The sequence below is a fragment of the Thunnus thynnus genome, chromosome 6 (genome assembly GCF_963924715.1).
Source record: "Thunnus thynnus chromosome 6, fThuThy2.1, whole genome shotgun sequence".
NCBI lineage: Eukaryota > Metazoa > Chordata > Actinopteri > Scombriformes > Scombridae > Thunnus > Thunnus thynnus.
Window position 1 is genome coordinate 32,958,771 of NC_089522.1, and position 23,647 is coordinate 32,982,417.

Consider the following 23,647-nt stretch of genomic DNA (forward strand, 5'->3'; position numbering starts at 1 on the left):
TAAAGACTCTAAAAACACTCACATGGGCTAAAAATGTAAATGTATGAAAATAGTAGGTGAGCCTAACGTGACTCAGCTGTGTGAAATCAGTCCCGTTCATCTACATCCTTTTATAATTCCTGTTACATCGCAGCATCTTGCACATGTCGGACAGACACGTGCGAGCAGCAGTCTGTGCACTTTGACGCTTCTCCTCCACCTTTAACTTCACCTCCTGTTAACTTATGTTCACACATGAGAAGCGGCAGAAGAAAAAATTATCATTTCTGTCACACAATCCTGTTAAATGCACCGTGTGAAGAGCCTCTGTAGCCTAAATAAATAATAAGATTTAAGACCTCATAAAAATATTTGACCTGTTTGCTGAAAGTTAGGATTCATCAGCTGATCCAGCTGGAGTGTTTTTTTAGTATTTAGTCGCACTCACATGCTCAGTATCTGCATAAAAACACGATCACAGTTTGATTCATCTCTGCTGCGAAGCTGCATGTCGCCTGTTACGACGTTGTTTTTTTCCTTTTTTGTAAAACACGATCTGTCAATACGTTCATTCTCATCACAGTCTGATAAAACATCTCCGTCTCCTGGAGCCTCCCCAGCAGGTCAGGACTCCTCTGCAGCTCCTCAGTATATCAGCTGAAACGGGAGAGATTTTCCTAAGTTAAAAAAAGTTGATAAGATGCTTTTTTTACTCCTCGTCCTAAAAGTTGAAACCGCGCGTCACTCAGAGATTTCCTGCTCTGAGAAGCTTGATAAATACGACTCCCAATACTCACAAGTTATTTAAATACTCACAAACAATCTGCTGCTCTGCCTTGTTAACTGTGGCGTCAAGGTGTAAATTACATTCAGCTCACGGAACACGTCTTCAGTAGGAGGACCGGGGCTTCTCTCTCTCTCAGCTTGCTTCATTAATAGATCAGAAGAAGAAACTCTCTTAGTGTCTCTTAGAAACCCCCTCGTGGCTTTAATGAAACTCTAAAAAAATTAATCCTCCGCAGAGCTCAGATTAACACTTCACACGTCAAACCAACCGTGGCACAAGTCGCATACCAGCGATGACGATTAGCAACAGTGATGAGAATATCTGCGGCGGTCATGTGGATCAGCTCAGCCGCGACTGACTGCCTCTAATGAGACAGTAGAAGAAGACTCTACTGTGTCCGGCTCACACGGGGAGTCAGACTGACGGACGGAGCTGGGGGGGTTTTTCTGAATGGAGAAGGATAATGAAGTTTTACTAAAGCGGCAGAGAGGTACAGTAAGCCCGAGTCCAACAATTAACCCTGTGACACACACACACACACACACACACACACACACACACACACACACTAAAACACAAACACACACACACACAGAAACACAAAGAGGCAGTGAAAGATCAGCACATTAGTTAATTAGCCTGCTGAGCTGAGGGGGAAACCAGAGAGAGGAGAGGTCGACAGATGGACTAAAGTGTGTGTGTGTGTGTGTGTGTGTGTGTGCGTGTGTGTGCGTGTGTGCGCGCGCGCAGACAGCTGGGTAGACAGAGGAGACAGATAGAGTTTCTCTAACTGGACTCTGGTTTCACTGGAACATCCATCACCCTGTAACCAGACGCTCTGGTCACACCAGAAAGCGTCGCACTGAAATTCATCCTCGTATCTCTGCAAAACATTTGATTCTGGAGGTTTTCGGTGGTGACGTTGTGAAGCTCAGAGATGACATTTCTGGCTTCATCTTTCTGTTTAAGTGACAGCTTTTTGTCATTCAGACAGACGACTTTTACGTTAAACGATCAGTCTGGTGATTTATTGTCAACAAATCTTCATGTTTGGATCCAAACCAACAGCGAACTGATCTACTAACAAGTATTGTGTGTGTATCAAAGCCTGATATATCTTATCCCTCCGTTGTTGTCCAGAAACGATTAAAAACACATCAGTGAGTCACAGCGCTGCACTGGGTGACATGTTCCTTCATTATGAAGAGTTTTGGTCATGTTAGTTTGTTTAGAAACGGCTCCAAAGACTAATAACAGCGATCAGGTTTTCAGTCTCCGGAGAGTAGTTCTGTGTAAGGCAGACGCTACTGAGCATGTGCAGGAACATGGTTCGCTAGCTTGTTGTGCTACAGATCACAACCTCTTGACTATGTGCTACATTATAAAATAAAAACTTAAGAACTATAAAAACTTCAATACATAAGTCCAGAGGTTGTGATATGAACTGTGATCAGTGGCGTCTGTCTTACACAGAACTGCTCTGCTGAGACTGAAAATATGTTATTAGTGTTATTAGTTTCCCTCATTAAAAATCCTGAATGTGTGAATGATCAAATATTCACATTTCATAAAATTAACTGCTGGACACCAGATTGTTTCCTCCGACACTGTAAAGTCTATTTTCAGTGTTTGTGCTCTGCAGGCTTCAAGTTTCCACATCACACTCCTCACTACAGACATCCACTAATGTACAGTGTACTGGAGCACATTAACACCACTGAACAGTTCATACTCAGCTAACAGTATATTATATGTCTAGTCTGTTATACTTTTGTTATTCTATATATTTTGTAATTAGCCTTTAATTGCATTTGTTTCTTTAACAAACCTCATTGTTTTTGTATTTTAATTATGTCAAGTGGCTGCTGTAACATTATCCATGTTACACAAAAATAGTTTTGACATTTGTGTGTTGATTCATAATCATAGAAGATGAGATGATGGACTCTTATGTAAATGGATTTGTTCAACAACCCCTACTGATCGGTGGCGTAGGCAGAAATTATATCTTGGGTGGGTCATATTCTCCCAGAAAAACAGACTTATGGAAAGTTAGAAGATGAAAAAAGAACAAACAGACAAACTGAAAAACAAGCGACCGGTTTCAACGTTCTGCATCACGAAGGCAACGACAGCAAAACACTTTCTGTCAACCGTCAGACTATAAAGACTGTAAACAACAGTACAAACAAAAAGCTTCTTTTATAGCCTGTCCAGCCTAAAATACAATAGATATGCACCAACAAGACCAGCTGCTCATCAGCTCTGCAGCTCACGACTGTTAATTAACGATTTTATTGCACAAAGTGGCAACTAAACATTAACAGCAGAGAAGGTGTCAACATGTAACATCCCTGCATCCTCTATGAACCATCCGAACCAGTGTGATGAGAAGCTACGAGGGTTTCCATTCTTCACTGTGCAGAGAAACACAGATTTAGCTGTGAATGTGGTTCATAAATCAGCGGGTGAAGCCGTAGCTGCGAGAACATGATTTCAGTTGGGGGTGCTGACTATTAAACACCCTCCCAGAACAACGTTGAGTTAATTAAATACTTGCAGTGATCCCACTGCAGCAGAAACGATGAGTTCGTCTCCCCGTTGAGAAGAGACGCTGTGCGCATTTACGCACGAGACACAGCGGCGAAACGTCATTGATTATTTAAATCTCCCGACACGCCGACAGGATCAGTCAGGATCTGATGTTAATGAATGTTAATTAATGTTCTGTGTTTCTTTTACACATCCAAAAGGTCACAAACACACAGTCCAGGTAGAGCAGTCGGCCTCCTGATGAATCATCAGAGCTGTCTAAAAATATTTCAGAGGATAAAAGTTTAACTCTGTTTTCCTCTGGAGAGTTTCTGTCCTGTCGACTTCATAACTACAGTGTTTAGTCGTCAGGCTGAGACGTTTCTAACCAGCATGTGTCAACCGGGTCCCCTCCACCATCTTTACACGCAGGGTCTATTTTTGTCAGACCAGCTCACACACGACAGGAAAAATTATTGCAACAACACAAATGGGCCTCTAGCTGCAGCCACCCGGAGGCTGCAGCCACCCAGAGGCCGCAGCCACCCGAGGGCTGAAGCCACCCGGAGGCCGCAGCCACCCGAGGGCTGAAGCCACCCGGAGGCCGCAGCCACCCGGAGGCTGCAGCCACCCGAGGGCTGAAGCCACCCGGAGGCCGCAGCCACCCGGAGCCTGCAGCACCTCTACTTCCTGCAGCTGGTGAAGCCTCATCAGGCTGACCAGGAGGAGCAGTCTGTATGTGTCCTGTATGTAAATGTAAAGTTAGTTATCAAAGACAGGAAGTTTATTCTTTAATTTAAAACACTGATGATCAGAAACAAATAGAAACATTAACTGTAACTTTATTAATCTGATATTTTATGCTCCATATTTTCCAGCTTGTGTGAAATGGTTTGCTGACAGTCTCGTTAATAAAGCAGCAGCTGAATCTGCTGCGTCAGGGAAACGTTTCTCTCTCTGTTGGACAGAAGTGACCTTCAGCCGCTCCGACGTCAGCAAAACAAACTTCAACACAAACACGAGCTCACATTCATATCGTCTGTTTTCATGATCAACAGTTTCTACATCTTACAGAATCTTTATTTTATCTTTATATTTATCTGCTGGGAAAAGAAAAACATAGAAGTCATTAATGACAGATTGTCATCATTCATCTAAACAACAATACAAGATGAAAATAATTTGAAACTGTTTAAACAAACCTTTATCAGATATTAAGTCAAAATTATATAATAGAGTCAAAAATGTTCAAACTTCTTAAGACAAAATTCTGAAATATTAAGTGAAAATGACGAAATACCAAACAAATTTGAATGAAAATTATTTTATTAATTTAAATATTTTGGTTTTTTTTTTTTTTACATTTTAAGTCAAAATTTTGCACTTTGAGTCAAAATTATTAAATAAGTCCAACATTTTTACAAAGTGAAATGTTTATTTTAATGTTATTTGATAGCAGTAACCACCAGTATCTCTATTTTTATATATTTTTTCCTTTAATGTATTTTATTTTACATTTTAAGTCAATATTACAGGATGTTCTGTCCCTCAGAAGTCTTAAATTGTAAGTAATTTTTTTTTTTTTTTAACTTTTTAAGTCAGAATTATTAGATAATAAGTGAGTCAATAATTATATTATTATTATTATTTCTTTCCTTTTCCTGGCAGAAATGTACATTTCCAAGTTTGGTTTGTCTTTAAGTATTTCATTGACGTAGTAAACTGGTCTGAATGTCCAGATTTCAGTCCTTTAACATCACATCATCATTTTACTGTTTGGTTTCATTGATCTTCTTTAATCTGATCGTTTTTATAGTTTTTCAAGTATTTTCAAAATCTTGATATTTTGTGTAAAACTTCCTTTAACTGTCTTTACATACAAACGATCTGCTGTGTCATCGACCGACTCCTCCCATCACCATCATCTCCATCTGCATCCGTCCCCCCCCGACCCACCCGACCCCCCCCTCTGACCCCACCTCACCCCCCCATCACCCCCCCATCACCCCTCCATCACCCCCCCATCACCCCCCCATCACCCCCCCATCACCCCTCCATCACCCCTCCATCTCTGTGACTGAGGCTCTGTCTGAATCACAGGCTCCAATAAACACACAACAAAGACACATTGTGCCGCAGTTTCCTGGTCACACACACACACACGCACACACACACACACACACACACACACACACACACACACACACACACACACACACACACACACACACACTGCAGGGTTTGGTGCTGAGTGTTTCGGGACGTCTGATAAAGAGACGGAGGAGGACAGATGTGAGATTATTCTGATAGACGTGACGGTTCGTCGCTCTGCCAACGTTCCAAATATCCACTAAATACTTTGTCTTCAATGTTAATTATTATATTTCCATAATTACACAACATTCATATGTATTAATCTGTACTAATAATTATATTATCAGCTTCTCTACATCCATAAGAACAAATAAACTGAACTCTACACCTGCTTTAACAATAACTGTGGTTTAACATCTAAATCACGTTCAAATACTGTTTTACTATTTAATCATGTCTACAGATACTTCCTGCTTCCCTTCATGTATTTCAATGGATTGGACAAAATATTAGGAACACTTTTCATTATAATGCACCCACTACCACCTCATTAATAAACAGGAAGTAGAATTATCACCTTTCTGTAAATATAAAAGCAGAGCTGTTTCAGGTGTTTGTTAAGTGAACTTTCAGGTAAAAAAAGACAGATTTTGCCTTTAAAAGTCTCTGAAATGTGACAGTTAAACTGTTCTGATCATTCGGATCTAATTTAGTCTGACTGTTGAGTCACTTCCTGTAATTACATAAAACACTGTGAACTGTAAACCATTGTGTATTTTCATACGTGCACTTTAATTTTACAGCGTCTTCCTCTCGTTCAGCCTCTATAATTACAGACCAGAGTTCTTCCTGCACAGAGGCGTCAGAACCAGCGTCACCACGGAGCCTTAAAAAGTCTTAAACTTTTAAAATACAGTGCAAAGATGTCTTCAAATATCTTCATGTTTAAGAGTGGAGGCACTGACTTTTGTTATGTAAATAAATAATGAGGATAAATATTGAAATGTTTCTAATAACGGGACAAAACCACAAAAATAAAAACAATGAAGTCCAGCCTGCTGCAGAACAACCACAGCTGACATCAACATGTAAATGCAAGTTCATAGAAACACGATGTGAACTTTGTGAAGTTTTCCTATTCGGCAAAACACAAGTAGTTTTTATTCCAGCTGACTGGGAAGTTCTTCTTCTTCTGAACAAAACGAGGTAAAAGACTCCACACAAGCTCCCACTAATGGTTTTAAAACTATGAGGTACCAACTAAACCTGATTCTGTTCCAGGAAAAACTCTGCAAGCAAACCAGCGTAAACTCTCTCTGACTGTGATGTTAACATGCTGCCCTGTGTCACTTCACTGTCCGTCTGTAAAACTCAGCTTCAGGAGGTGAAGAAGAGCGAGTCTCTCTCTCTCTCTGGAGACGCAGGACGGCTTCGCTTCACCAAACCGAGTCAGTGATGCTGTTCACTTCATCTGACAGAGAAGAAGGACTGAAAGACAAAATATTCATCAGATGATAGCTCTGATATTCTTGTGACTGAACTGTTTGTTTGTTTGTTGTTTGTTTGTTATAAATCTGAACTGTGTGGTTTCTGTCTCAGGTGATCTGAGACCAACAGGAAGTTAGTTGTTGTAGTTTCAATAAAAGATATTTTAAAACGTTTAGCGCCTGAATGCTGCAACTTGAGACAAAATTTGCAAAACTTCTCAGAGTCAGAACTAACGATTTACTTTCTCAATTAACTGTTTGGTCTTTAATACGTCTGAAAACTGTCAAAAACACTCAGAGGCCACGTCTTCAAATGTCTTGTTTTGTCCAACTGACGATTATTTTCTTGATTAATCAATCAAGTTTTTTGATCAATGAAATGTCAGATGGTAAAAAAATGTTGATCAGTGTTTCCCAGAAGCCCTGCTGACGTCCTCAAACGTCTTGTTTCATCCACAACTCAAAGATTTTCAGTTTATTGTCATTTAAAGTCTGGAAGACGCAGCAGATTCTTACATCTGAGAACATAGAAGGTCAAATATTTGCTGTTTTTGCCTTGAAAAAAATGACTGAAATTTGTTGATTTAATCGTTGCAGCTCTAGTCATAACTCACAAAGACATGAGACACATATTTCTAACGTGCATCACAAAGAAAAAGCTCATAAATCTGCTCAGTAATCACAGAATAAAGAGACTCTCTGCTCCATGTTTTTAACTTTTCTTCAGTATCACAGTATTCTAGTGATATTTGTCTGTACAGTCGTGGTTTTATCGCTGATTCAGCAAACTTTTAGTGGAGACGACTCGCCGAAATGTGACCAAATATGGGGTCAAAAAAAAAAAGGTTCCTCAAATTGCAGCCCGGCGATGACTGACTGAGCTCAGCTGCAGATACGGACGCGAATACGTGACGTTCCTGGTTTCATTTCTATTAAAATACTGTATGAAAGAATTACAATAAAGACAGAAAATTAGAATAAATTAATTACCTCCAGAGGGAGACGCCCCTGTGTGTGTGTGTGTGTGTGTGTGTGTGTGTCTCTGTGCACGCCAGCGCGGAGTGATGTCATTGGTCGTTGACTATCAGGAGGTTGTTCTGATGTTAGCCGCCGGCACGACGGCCATAACCAGAGTAATAACTGTTCCATTAGCCCAGTGTGTGTGTGTGTGTGTGTGTGTGTGTGTATGAAAAACAGTCCATCTATTAGACCTCTGTCATTACCACAAGGTCTGAGGCCACAAACACACACACACACACACACACACACACACACACACACACACACACCCATCATCAGTTTATCAAACCGTTTCATTAGAGGGAATCACTGTTAATCACAGGTTGCTTTATTTTAATGGATCAGCTGATGGAAACCATGACGTTGAACATCTAAACACATCTGACCCCGAGCGGTTACAGCAGCGGCGGCGGCGGTGGCGGCCATGTTGGCTCTGTGGGACAAACTGGAGTCCAGTTAAACGAAAAAAAAACAAACAGTGAAGGATGTGATATTTACTGATCGACAGACACTTCAGCTGCTTTCAGTCCAACAGTTTAATCTGGATCACAACCTGACCCCGGACCACTTCTGAGTGACGCATCACTATGACATCACCTCGCTGTCATCATTCAGCCGCCTGCTAGTCGCCACAGTTAGCAGGTTGCTGTAGCGGCTCTGATTGGTTACTTAAAAAAAACAAGCTGAAAGTGAAAACTATGCTTTTAAAGGACATTTCTGGGATAAATCTGTGTATTAAGTGGATCTCTAAGACATCTGAAGACATTTCATGTTAACATCTGCAGTTTTTCAGTGGAAGAAAGCACAGTTCCTGTTCTAGATATTAATTCTGAAAAATAACTTGAATAAAAACCACATTTCCATCACCTGCTATCTAGTGTCCGTCAGTCTACTCCGGGTTCACGCTGCCAGATCGAAAACAAACCGAAGGCTGTAAACATAAACGCACTGACAGGCACTCATTCATCAGACGGTTCTGGTGACCTTTGACCCCTCTATATCAATGCTGTACTGACGGGTGGCTGAGAAAATCCAAACAAAGTTTATTCCCGTGACTGACAGCCGAGTCATGCTGCGTTTAGCTGCACTGAAGGCTAAATTTATCTTCTCCAGAGGTCATAAAGAGCTCACAAAGTAAATGTTGATTGGATACATTAGAAGGATTTCATCCATCAGAGATGAAGACAAGCAGACAGAAACGGAGCGAGACGTGACGCGGACCAATCAGCTTCCATTCTGGGAGGTTTTATGCTTAAATGGACAAACCAGACTCTGATTTTACTGTTTTGGCTTGTTTCTTTTTCTTTCCGCCTGGTTTTGTGTCAGTTAAATGTTCGTTTCTTCAGCTCTATAAAGCATTCCAGTGGTTTGTGACTGAGCGTTAGCCGGGAGCTACTGAATTAAGGGGAAGAGGGTAAATTGGTAATTTGGGGAGAGAGTAAAAACAGAGACACGCTGTCCAACATCAGGACGGCGAAACCACAGAGATACAACACACAGTGACACGTGCTGAAATGGCGTAATTCCGTTGTGTTAAGTGTTGTTGCGCCGAGCCACGCCGGCGACACGCGAGTCGAGCTGGCATGAAGAGGGTTTTTCCACAACACGACACGGTTAAATAAGTAGTAGTAAGTTGTTGGAGATGTGCTGGTCGTCTACAGCTCTTCATCCAACATCATCATCATCACTGTGGCTGTTTCTGCTTGTAATATTCCTTCCTGCATTATTTCTAACTGTCTGCTGTTTTGTCATTTAAAAAGCTTTTATTATGAAGCAGCAAAAGCAGGAAATAGTTTTCATCAGCGGTAACTTAACACCGACTCCGATCAGGAAACAGTAAAATAAAGCAGATATCTGAAAGTACAAACAGAAACACAGGAGAGAAACTGAACTTCAGACCACAGAGATTCAGTTGGAAGCTACAGAAACACTCAGAGACTTTTAAAAACAGCTTCTCTCTCCAGCACAGACGTGAGTTTAGTCTCCCAGCGCACCGCTTGTTTGAGGGGGAGGAGGGGGGGGTCGTCACGGGTTGGTCGCGGTCGGCGCTGCCAACTCACCACGGTTATCCCCTACTGTGAAGCTGTAGTGGCGCCTCAAGAGTTGGCGCAGAGCGGCTAAAGCGGACCAAACCAAGCTAATGGAAAAACCCTGAGAGTCTCTTGTTCTTAGCTTAGCACAAAGACTGGAAGCAGAGGGAAACTGCTAGCATGACTCCTTTAAAAGCAACTCTGTCTCCTAGAAATTAAATTTACACACGACTAAACTGTTTTCCTAATTATCTCCTTAGCAAACATAATCTCTGCCTGGATGATGTTCAGGTTTTGTGGAACTAATGAAGCTACATTTCTTTGTGTCTCTGCTGTGGGAGGGAGGAGGTCTGGACTCTGACAGCAGAGACCCGGGTTCACATCCTGAGTCCTGTATGTGTGTTCGGGTTTGGTTCAGGTTAGTGAAAGATGCTGCTGTGGCTTAAATGTTCATAAACATGTTGAGTCACTGCAGACTTTTTTTCTGTATTAAACAGAGACCAGAACCAAGAGCTGCCAGAGTCTGACCACAACCACAAACACTTTCATACTGCTGCAGTTTCTACCAGCTGAGATTTTACTGCAACATCAGATACTTTACAGAATAACCAACTGATTAATCTAGAAATCAAGTGACAGTGAAAATACTACTAATAATAATAATATTATAATAATCGTTAGTTGCAGCACTAACTGTGACACTGAGTTTTAATGAATCTTGCACATTTCAATCAGCAGCTTATATGCTCACACTGTACGGATCCACTGAGCGTCCACAACGGTCAGTTTGTCCAGTGACAATTCTAATAAAGTTTATTCAAACAAAACGATGTTGACAAAAGAGAAAAGCAGCTTTAGTTTGAATAATTCCACCAACAGAAAGTAAAAACACGGAGCCACAGACGATCTGATGTGAAGTTCAGTTTTCTATCTCAGCGACGACAGTTTAACCACAACATGTCAAATATCCTCCGATCAGATTCAAACAAGCTCACTGCAGTTTATAACAGCAGCCATGTTGGAAATCAGATCTCAGAGCTGCTCAAACTGATGACAAAACGTCTGAGCTATCGTCACCGTACCTTATATCCCGCTGACATGTGGGGACGGTGTTAAGATATGAACAAACAGACGAACCTCCCTGTAGCCTCAAAATGCTTAGAAGAAGAAGAAAATACAGGACGGATGGAAACTAAAATGTCTTGACAAAAACTAATAAACATTTTCATCAAAAGACTGAAATGAAATCAAAACAAGCTGCTCAGATATAACTGATAACAACACAATCTCTCAACAGACCAGTCAGAAGCTTTTCATTAAAAAAATAATGATCTAAATGAAATGTTGAACTTTTTAATACCTTTAAAAGCTGATACCGTATTAATCAGCTGTTCAAGGTAAGGTGTGACATCACTACCTGTGTGGGCGTGGCTAAAAATCATCAACAAAAGCATCTCTGTGTGATTCAGCATTGATCTGAAAACCTGCTGGGTTTTACTTTGAAAAACGGTCAGCAGCAACATAAAGCACACAGTGTGTGATAAATGAGCTGAAACATGCAAAAACATCGTTATGGTCCTTTAAACTTCACGCACTGCAGGATTTTATCTCCCAACTGAGACGAAACCGGCTCAGACGTCCAGAACTCTGACTGTCGGTCAGCTGCTCTGTGTCAGTGTGAAGCCTGCTGTTTAAAGTTAAACTCTTGTTTCCATCACAGTCATGTATTTATCTCATTTAGAGACAAAAATCAGTAAAAGTTTACAGTCTGTCATAACGTCACCCTGTGGTAGTTTGTTAGTTTGTTAGTTTGTTAGTTTGTGTATAATTACTGTGGCAAAAAAGGCGGCGATTCGAACTGACTGAGTGCGAGTCGACTCCGGGTGTTTAACGAATGATGCGCTGACTCACTGGAAACACCAACAGCTGTGTTGTTACAGAATTAACCTCGAAGACAAACAACAAATTAAACGTCAGATGTTCTTCAACACACCAACATATAAACTAGAGATGTGCAGAGATCCCGGTGTTTGTGTTTGTATCTGTTGAGGCAGAAAAATTATTTGTATTTGTACAAAAGTGGAAAGAGGCTTAAAAATCCTGTTTTTGTTTTTATTACGCTTTTAATTTTAGAAAATTAAAGTGTTACAATAAGTGTTCATGAATAAACTACCTTATGAAGGATGTCCCCACACCGGGTCTCTAACTGGAGTCTCCCAGATCACAGACGACTGCACTGACTACTGAGCTAAAACTTTACTCATCACCTCATTGCAGGCAGACCTCTACCTATTTATACACCCATAACACACAGACAGCACAGCGTGTAACATGTTTTAATTTATTGCCTGTTTGTTTTACAACCTAACTTTGTGGAAAGGAGAAGAAGGGATCAACAGGTGATGGAGAGTCCGTTGGGAACACATCCCCAACTCCGGGACTGATGTCCAAATAAGGAAATGTGCGTCATGTAGCAGATGGATGTGACTCCCCTCGTTAAGACCTGCTGATAGACGTCACAGCGGAGCAGAGGAGAGACACTGAGATAGTGAATATTTGTATGAAACAAATATTCGTAAAAATCCCACTATTTGTGCTTTGCTGAATATCGTATTTGTATTCGGGCACACTCCTGGTATAAACTCTGAAAACTGGAGACGTGACAGGACGTTTGTTGTGTTTGTTGTGGATTAAACTTCCTGATGACCTTGATTCAAAGACTCAGAAGTTGCTCAGGAAGTCGAGAAAAGTTCATCTTCATAATTCTCTACAAAGAACCTGAAAGAGACACTTGAAGAGGACGAACGACGCACTGAAACACATCAGTCAGGAAATGAACTGACGGTAGAAAGACAACAGAAGACGTCTACTGTGCTGTTTTTCATGTTTTGTCCAGGAAGTGAAATTCAGAGGAAGATGCATCAGTACGCCGTCTGTGTTTCTCTGCAGCCTCTCGAGGGTTCAGAAGCTTCACTCGTCAATTTTCTGACTTAAAAAAAAACGCCCTCAATTAACGAGTCGTAACTTAGCAACTAATGCAGGTTCCAGAGTAAGAAGTTTGAGTATTTAAGTGTCCTCGTGAAGGAGAATGCTTTTAGTCGCCTCAGTCCAGACACTAAAGGTTTAAAATAGTTTCTCCTCTTCATCTGTCTCAGACGGCTTCATCTCTGTGACCTCTGACCTCACCTGTACGTCACTCTTAACAAAAGCATCTGACGGATGAATAAAAGAGAATTAATGATCTCAATATAAAAGTTTCTGCAAGTTAGAAAATCAGGTTTAAGGCTAAAATATGAGCATAAATCTGATATTATTACTCTTTAAAACCTGAATCTTCTTTATTTTATATTATTCTACATATTGAATCTTTCATCTTTTTCACACAGAAACCGTCTCAGAGCAGAAACACATCAAAACATAACCAACGCTTCAAAAAGACACATTTTAACACGACTGAAGCTGCAGTTTTTATAGTTTATATTCATATTACTGTACGCAGGACTTTTGTATTATTTCTAGTCTTAATCCTTATATATATATATATATATATATATATATATATATATATATACATATATATTTATTTCTACTTTTGAATCTTAACTATCGTATTGGCCTGAATATAAGACGATATGTTATTCAGGAATTTGTATTTCAGGATGAGATGATCACTTGTTCACAACATCAGATCTTTAATTTAAACGGTCTGTCGTTGTGTTTTTCTGCTGCAGAGCAAATAAATTGATGAGGAATGAAAACGACGTCTTAACTGCAGAAACACAGCGAGGACTGAACCACTGCTGTCAGAGAGGAGGATGATGAGGACGGAGTCAGAGAGACTTTTTACAAAAACAGGTTGTTGCACAAGAGGAGGGTCGTCTTATAAAAAGACAGGAGATAACATAACAAAAGTCTATACTTTCATTAAATACATTTAAACCACGAACAAAACTAGCAGAGTTGATTCAGCAGGGTTCAGGTCTCTCAGGTGAGAACAGTCAAGATGGCGGTGAAGACGACAGAAACTGGGATTCATTCATCTACCAAACTTTAGTGGATCAAGAGATATCAGGTATGGAATTCATCTGCAGAGGCTCCGCTTCAAGACGAAACAAAACCTTTCTACGGACGTCAGTGTTTGAGCCACAACAAAGATCAAAACGTTGCCTGAAGCAGACGAGTTCAACCTCGTTTTTAACTGATTACCAGAAACACCTTTTAGCTACGTCGTAACACATGTCGTAAAACGGCGAGGACTGCTGAAAAGACAAAAGTCTCAGCTTTACAACAGGCTGATAAAGCATCTGGCACTGATTCATCTAACGGGGCAACAAGGTTGGATTGGTTCTCCTTTAGTGGAAACAAGATGTTTCCAGCTGCAACCATCACTCTAGTAATCAATTAGTGATCAACTAAATGTTTTAAATGTCCAGATTCTCTGGTTCCAGCTTCTTTAATGTGAATATTTTCTGTTTTCTTTAGTCTCTATGACAGTAAACTGAATATCTTTGAGTTGTGGATAAAACAAAACATTTGATGACGTCATCTTGTCATTTTGGGAAACACTGATCGACATGTTTCATCACTCTCTGACATCCTAATGGACCAAACAACTAATCAATCAATCGAGAAAGTAATCAACAGATGAATTGATAATGAAAGTTATTGTTATCTGCAGCCCTACTGGTCTCGGGCTTCTGGGAAACGTGGTTCTTTAAAGGCCACTGAGGACAGTTATGAGGTTTTCTTGCGTCTGTATGACGGCTGTCAATCATATCTAAAAACCGACGGACCAATCAGGAGACAGACAGACTGAATCTGGATCATCATGTGACCTTTAAGTGTTATTTAGGACTAAAAGGGAAACAAAAACAAGCTTCTCAGAGACATTTAAGCTCCACAGACTCATTCTTTGTTCAGAAGGAAACACAAACTAATCTGAACTTTTTAAAATCATCAAGGTCAGTGAGTCTGTTCAGCCTTCGATGTGCCTGAAACAACTGCGGTTCTGTTGGGCTAATCTCAGCTTGTTATGATTATTAAAAGCTAAATATTTAGCCGGATAACATCACAGAACAGCGTTAAAGCTCAGACTGAGACACACTTCAGTTCAGCTTTAATGGTTTCAAAAAGCAAACAGAGACGCCGAGAGTTTAAAAAAGTGATGTTTGTGTTGAAGTTAGAAGGTTCGAAAAGTCAAAACCCACGATAAGAAAAAAAAAGTGATGAAATGTTTTGTTGTTTTTGCACGTTTTAACTCATTTACTACAAATCACCTTACTTTACATTCCTGTGGAGCATTTTCCTAAAGCACAGCGTGGCGTTTGGAGACGTTGTGAACATGTGTTTATACGTTCCAGAGAGGAAATCAATCTCCAAACCTGACGGTAAATTCTGGAAAAAAAATAGTCGCAGCGGTGAAACAGTTTGTGTGATTTATAGTTAATGAGCGAAAACGTGTGAAAGAAAAGAAAAGAAAAGCTGTTTGGTCTTTTTAAAAAGGCTGAGACGTAAAAAAAAAAGCTGAATGTTGAACTCCACCCTCCACACACACACACACACACACACGCACGCACGCACACACACACAAACACATACACACACACACACACACACACACGCACACACACACACACACACACAAACACACACACACAAACACACACACACACACACACACACACACGCACAGAAAGTCCCTGTTGGTTCATAAAGCATTTCAGGATCAACAGCTGCAGAGTGATGCCACACACACACACACACACACACACACACGCTAACATGCAATTATTCACACACATGTACAGATACTCACACACACATACATGCATTTGACCCTGGACTCACACACACACACACACACACACACACACACACACACATATACAGAAGAAACACAAGTTAAAGGAAACATATTCTGCACATTTCCAGTCTCTATATTTATATTTTGGGGTTCTACTGGAATAAAAACTCCTTATTTATCTTCTACTGGTCCTTTATGCAGCCCCTCAGTTCAGCCTCTGTCTGAAACAGGCCGTTTTAGCTCCTGTCTCTTTAAGCCCCGCCTCCTGATGAGCCCACTCTGTTCTGATTGGTCAGCTTCAGGAAGCTTCCTCTGGCTCCGGAGGCTACGTAAACAAACTATAGTAGCAGGATTTCACTTCTTTTTCTCGATCGTGTTTTGAGTCTCAGGAGAGCAGTTCTGTGTGAGGCAGACAGACGCTACTGAGCATGTGCAGGAACACGCTAGCTAGTTGAAGCTACAGATCACAACCTCTGGACTTTTTTCTCTCAAGTTCTTTGAGAAATTTACAATTTAGCACAAAATCGTTCATATCTTATGAACTGTTGCTACGGGAGACGCTGATGTTGAATCTTTCAATGTTTACTGGACAACAACCAGCGTTCCAGTATCAGCAGGTAAAGATATGATGGTTTTATTCAGTGGTTATAAAGTGATTCTGTTGTTCAGTTAAAAGCAACAAAAAAAAAAATGATGCAGTTTATTTATTTATTTATCTTCAAATGTTTTTATCTCGTTAAGCTCAGAGTTTCTTAATTAATGTTCACCTTCATACGTGTTACAGCTCACAGTGAAGGACAAACACACACACACACACACACACACACACACACATACACACATATAAACACATGTATGTATTTGACCCTGGCCTCTCTAAGGACCAAACACACACACACACACACACACACACACAGGTCCAGCTGCTGGGGGTCAGGAGGCATCGAGGGAGGAAGTGAACAGTGTCAGCTGATTGTTTCCTGCCGGCTCCTCAGTTCATCCTGTGTGTGTGTGTGTGTTAGTGTGTGTGTTAGTGTGTGTGTGCGTGTTAGTGTGTGTGTGACTCAGACAATAAGGCCGTCACCTCAGATAAGAAACTCGGTGTGTGTGTGTGTATGTGTGTGTTTGATCCGTCTGTGCTTGTGTAGAAATGAACCATCTGTGCTGAACTGTAGTTGTGTGTAAAAAAAAAAAACAAAAAAAACACTCAAATGTTCCAAATATTTCACACGAAGTTCATGTTTCTTTCAGTCTGTTGGTTAATTCGCAGCAGTCTGAGTGAGAAACGGTTTCCAGTCGAGTGTAGAGTTACAATAAATGAAGAACTGGAATTCAATTAACACGTAATGTGTTCAGATTAATACAAACACAGTTGAATGTAAAGCTCATTCTGACTATTGTCCTTTATTTCACTAACAGCTACAGATTTAATGATCAGATAGAAAACACATAAACATCTTAATATTATCATATAAACCCTGAAATAACTTCACAATCATCACATTTCCTCATTATCAGAGTCATCCAGTGATCAATCAATCAGCTGATCTGTAAGTTTCTTACATGTGAAGGTTTTCTTTTTGTCTTGTGTGACAGTAAACCGACTGATGACCTCATCAGACGTCTAATAATCAATAAGTTGATCAGCAGGAAGTTCATCTGCAGCTGTTTTAAGTAAAAACATGAAACATTTGCTGGTTTCAGCTCCTCACATGTGACGGTTTGATGCTTTTCTTCCTTCATACGTGACATTCAACTGAAGATCTTTTAGTTTTTAACATCTGAAGGAATCATAACAATCACTGATCAATAGTTTCAGTCGTTTTATTTCACTCTCAGTCTGCAGCCTCTCAGCTGCCAGGATTTTCATCTTTTTCTCTTGTTTTTATTAAAACTCTGCAGAAAATATCAGTCTGCCTCTCCTTCGCTGACTCAGCGATTCCTTCAGCGCCGACTCTATTTACTGACTCAGCGCGCGCGCGTGTGTGTGTGTGTGTGTGTGTGTGTGTTTATCTTGGAGTCTAATTGTACACTAATAAACAATAATGTCACAAACAATGACGGTGACTTTATCATTACGGTCTGACACACACACACACACAGGTAACCTTGACCTGATTTCGACTGAATTATAATGTCTCACACACACACACACACACATATATATGTATATATACATGATCGATATTCCATAATAAGCAGCAGTGATGGATTTCCAATAGCAGGATAACTGGGACGTTCTGGAGAGCAGAGGAGGAAATCCCATTACCTACAGATCTATGGCTTCACTAACACACACAGACACACACACACACACACACACACACACACACAGACACACACACACAGACACACACAGACACACACACACACACACACAGACACACACAGACACACAGACACACACAGACACACACACACACACACACACACACACACACACACACACACAGATGTATCGTATGGAAAAAGTGATGTATGTTCAATCTGCAGGAAAGTGAAGCTCAGTGTGGAAACCAGTTGCAGCTCCAGTTACATTAAACCAGGAGGCCCAGCTGTCTGTCTGTGATGTCATCACTGATGCATCAATACATTAACGTTGAATTAAATTAATTAATTCATCTCGTCTCTTCGTGTTCCAGACATCTGTGGCTTCATAGTTTTTAATCTCTGTTTTTCTTCTTCTTGACACTTTTGAGTAAAAACTGCCAAAAACCTTCGTTGCTGAGTTTCCAGCTGCTGAGATGAACCGAAGCTGCTGAGATGAACTGAAGCTGCTGAGATGAACCGAAGCTGCTGAGACAAAACAAGACTTCTGCAGGTCTGACGGCAGCGTCTCAGACTCTTATCTGACGTTTCACAGGTCAAACAACTCATCGATTGATCCGGAATATAACCAGCAGATTCACTGAATAATGAAAATAATCTGACCAGTGTGAGCATGAAGGTCACCGTCACACACACACGTTATATTATATTATATTATATTATATTATATTATATTATATTATATTATATTATATTATATTATATTCACACACTTTGTGTTTCTTTAAGTCCTAAAATTGAATCAGCAAAATCTGAAAAGCAGCAAAACTCATTTTTTTTATCTACATGAAAGCAGCGATTGTGATCCAGGTGGAGTCACAGACAGCTGCGACCTTTGACCTCTTTGCTTTCATCATCGGTTTCCTGTTCGACTCCGACCTCGCAGCTCTCACCTGATCCTCACCACCGCTGACCTCTGACCTCCACGCTCTGTTACTTTACATCTTAAACTTTTAGATAAAGTCACGTTCAGTTTGAGACGATCGACGACGATCAATCGATTAACCGTCGACTATTCTGATAATCGATTAATCGTTTTGAGTCTTTTCTTTTAAAGAAAGAAATTCAAAATTCTCTGATTCCAGTCGGTTAAATGTGAATATTTGTGAATATTTTCTGGTTTCTTTAATAAACTGAATATTTTTGACGTCGTCTTCAGGAAACATTTTTCACCGTTTTCTGACATTTTATGGAGCAAACAAACAGAATAATGAACAGATGAACTGATGGAGAGAATAACGGTTTAACCAGACAAACTGAACTCAGTCAGATCCTCAGGTCCAGGTCCTGGACTCGTCTGAAGACCTGAACATCTTCCATCAGACGAGCAACCAGCTATTATCTCCTTTAATGATCCGTTCATTGATCAATGTGAAAGATGTTGCTGAATAATCGGTGAAGATGTTCAGACGACTTGTTTAGAGTTTTACTCTGATGGAAACTGGTTCTGTGTGTCTGCAGTAACTGGTGGTCAGCTGGATCACCAGTTCAACCACACTGACTCATGTTGTTGAATAGTGAAGATGACGTGTCGCTCTGCAGGATCTGAAGCTCTCTAAATCCTTACTTTAAATAATTAGTAACTGATTAACATTACGAGGCTCGACGCCGCTGATCAGTCGGCCATCTTGACTCGTCTGATGATCCTGAAAACATGAGAATATATTTATTTAAATGTGAGAATTTCCATCTGATGTTAGTTTATACGTCAACTTTAAAACATTTCAGAGGGAAATATTTGACTTTTTAATGCCGACGGTACGAGATGTTTAATGTTTGAACGCAGGACGTAAAGACAGAATATTTCTTCTTCTGCTGAACGTCGACGACGACGATCAGACGTGTTTCACTTTCGTTTTCCCTCGAACTCGTGACTCCGAAGCTGCTGCTGCTGGAGGATCAGGATGCTCAGACCTTCATCCCAGACTCTGACCGCGCTGGTCATGTGACCACAGAGGTCATGTGACTTCATCTCTTTTTATTCAAACTGATCAGTTTCAGGATTAATAAGGTGGAGAAGCAGCTGACGGCTCCTAGAATGAATCTGATTGTCAGATTTATTGTGAAGTTGTTTATTTATTTTATTGATCTGACTTTAATGTTTCAGTCTGATGTGTTTTTATTATTCTTAATGTGTCATTTTATTCATTATAATCTGTTTTATGAGCTCTAACTTCTTATTTTACTGCCATTAAGTTAAATTTGATCAAAAACTAACGATTATTTTCATTATTTGCAAATTTTTTGGTTCATAAAATATCAGAAATAGTAAGAAAAAAATGTTGTTTCAGTTTTTAAAAGCAGAGCTGATTCTCCAGATGTTTCTTCATTCTGAAGTTTTAATTTAATGTCACAAAAACACTGAAAATTTTTAAAATCCTAAAATTTTTGCTTTTTTTGCTTCAAAAGTGACTTAAAATGAGGAATCAATGATCAGAAGATCTGCTGATTATTAATCAGTTAATCAATCAGTTATTTCTGCTCTAATCTGCTGAACTTTTCTCCTTTACAGCAGAAGTAATCAATACACTAATCAATGTGATTATCGATCAGCTGAAGGCGTCTCAACACTGAGCCTCGTCTTCTTCTTCTGCAGCTTGTAAACACGCAGATCTCCATTTTGTTTTCTTTATTATTCACCTGAACCTGATCCGACCGATCGATCCGGTTATTGATCAGCTAAACACCTGTCTGTGAGGACGCACGTGGGCAGAAACCAGAGAGACCCGCCGCTGGCTTCATTTACATTCTCACATTCATTATCATACAGCTGATCACATCAATTATTGATTATGTTATTGATCTCTCATGAGGTGAATGATGCTGTTTGTATAAATATATATAAATATATTTATTTTCATTGTGCTACTGATCACATTCCTGACTCACTTTGTTATCGATTACCTTCAGCTCATATCAGGCTGCACGAGAGTTCTGCAGAAAATCTATTTTTATCTTTTATTGTTCCATTAATCACATCGCTGATTGATTTATGAATTAATTCACGATCATATCAGCTAAAATCGATTATCAGCTGATTTTTCTTTGATCCATCACGTCAGTTTGAAGCAGAAAAAAAACACTCGTGTTACACAACTGATCGGCTGTTCTGATTGATAACCTTCAGCCTGCTGATCACAATAAGATTATCACGATCATGTGTGTGTGGTTTTTTTTTTAGAATCAAACGGTTCGATCCGGAAGCTCTGCGGAGTTCGACTCGGGAGCAGAAACGCGGATCGATCAGAGTATCGGTTCTGAGAGGATGGAGGCTCCTGACCAGCACATGGACGGACGGATGAAGGCGGATTCAGGACAAACACACGCTGAATGTTCGGCGTGTTCGGCGGGCAGCAGCCGGCGGTGAGTCCGCTCACAGCGCAGCGACGCTCGGACGCGGTTTTCGGCATTTCGGCTGCGATTTTAAACGCTTTTCTGCTTCCTCCCCCCCCCCTTTGTTCTTCGTTAATGGATCGGCGTCTGGAGCCTTGCTACCTCCCAGACCCCCTCCTCCTCCTCCTCCTCCTCCTCCCCCCTCTCCTCTCCTCTCCCTCCTCCACCTCCTCCCCCACCACCACCACCACTCTCCCCTCCACACACACACACACACACTGAAAAACACACATTTGCAGCCACAAAACGCCTCTTTTACGCACCGAATCGAGTCGTTTAAAATGGACGAAAACGCAAAACGCTCCGTGCGCACCGAGGCCGAGCCTGCCTCCGGAATACCCCGAGGGTGAAAGCAGCCCTACCTGGGGTATCAACCCCCCTCCTCTTCCTCCCTCTTCCTCCTTCCCCCCCTCTCCCAGTCCCACTCTTTCACCCCCCACTCACTGCGTGGGAAAACACCGGGACAAGAGGACGTTTCCACGCGTAAAAAAACACGCAGCAGATGAGCGGTGATGCGGCGGGGAGGCGAGGCGTTTTCCCCCCCAAACATCCACACACACATACACCCCCCCCTTCTTCTTCTTCTTCTTCACCACCACCACCACCTCCACCCCGCTACCGCTACCGCTACCCCCAGATCTGCCACCCGGACCCGGAGAAGCCGCCACCGTCTCTCCACCATCAACCTCCAGAGAAGCTCCGGACCTACCTGGACGGAAACGCGCAGAAAAGTCCAATCAGTTATTTAAAATCCACAGTCCCACGCGCTGCTGCTGCTGCTGCTGCTCTTCTTCTTCTTCTTCTTCTCCTTCTTTCATAAAACCTGAGTGAGCTGCGGTCAGGTGGCAGCGGGAGGAAGAGGAGGAGGAGTCCGGACAGGTAAAAATGTTCATGCGTTTTTACCAAAAAAAAAAAAAAAAAAGTGAGATAATAATCCGGAGCAGAGAGAGCTCAAAGCGCGGAGCGGAGCGGCGTGTCTCCCCCGTGCACACACAGCCTGCCTCGGCTTGGCTCGGCTCGGTCTGCCCCTGCTCTGCCGGAGCCAGTCCCAATCTGGACCGTACCACCTTACACCCGGGTGGGAGGGGGGTCGGCTCAATTAATAGAGGAGAATAAAGCGATTAAACGTCGATTATCTGTTTCTATTGAACGTGAAGACAGTGACTGAGACGTGTTTTAATCATTTAAAGAGAGAAATAATTATAAAACAATAGAAACGGCGTGCTTTTAGATGACATTAAAAACTGCCACCCCTCCATAAATGATCTCTTGGTTCAGTCCAGATCTTTAATCTGCTGTTTTTCTCCTCCCAAAACCAGATGTGGAGAGAGAGACCGGGAGAGAGACGTTAAACTACAGCCAGAGAGAGAGAGAGAGAGAGAAATTGAGCAGTGGAGATGTGTGCGTGGGGCAGACTATATATGTATAAATAGATATATAGATTCAGATATATGTATGGAGATGTGTGTGGAAATAAAGGGGGGATGAAGGGATACAGATGGAGGAATAAAGGGGAAATGGAAACAGAGTGATGGAAAGGTGGAAGTGCAGAAGAAGAGATGGAAGAGGAAGGAAACAAAAATAGAGAATGAGACAGAAAAACTGTTTACAGAGTGAAACTGTTGTTTATTTGCAGCCTCGATGTGACAACTGCAGCGTCCTGCTAATATTAATCATCTATTATCTATCTAATATTAATCATCTATTATCTATTTAATATTAATCATCTATTATCTATCTAATATTAATCATCTTATACGCTGTGTATAAATTATACCACCTGTTCATTAAACACCACTTGCCCATAAATTTAATCTGCTGGACTTCAAACTGTTAAATGTCATTCTGGTGTTTATATATTTATATATTTTACATAGTTTAAATCTGCAAACATGTTAGTAACTGTTTACTTATCTTGTGTTGGTTTTTATGTGTCTATTTCTCTTGTTTTTTATTTATCTCTTTGTGTATCTTGTTTTTTTATTTATCTATTAATCTTGTGTTTTTTTTAATAAACGGTACTTTAATTTGAAGGCTCGTCCAGTCATCTGACAGTTTTGCACAAACAGCATCGTCACTTTCAGTCAGAGCAACTAGATTTTTTCTTCTTAGATTTCGTTTCCTCTTTATGTTTGCTGTTCACACACTGATGCTTCAGTATTATTAATGTACTTTATTAAACATATTTAATATG

The 23,647-nt window shown here is 40.8% G+C and overlaps 1 protein-coding gene across 3 annotated transcripts in view; it reads right to left on the bottom strand.

Annotated features, from left to right (window-relative positions):
- Positions 1 to 22,862, bottom strand: part of plxna3 (plexin A3) — a 144,127-nt gene extending 121,265 nt beyond the window's left edge. For 2 of the 3 annotated variants that reach the window (XR_010928774.1, XM_067593451.1), the window contains exon 1: positions 22,163 to 22,862. The gene's annotated coding sequence lies outside the window, so the exon portion shown is untranslated. Of the gene's footprint in view, positions 1 to 795; positions 889 to 22,162 lie in introns of those variants that run through there. The other variant, XM_067593452.1, reaches the window with a different exon arrangement.
- Between the last annotated feature and the right edge of the window lie 785 nt (positions 22,863 to 23,647).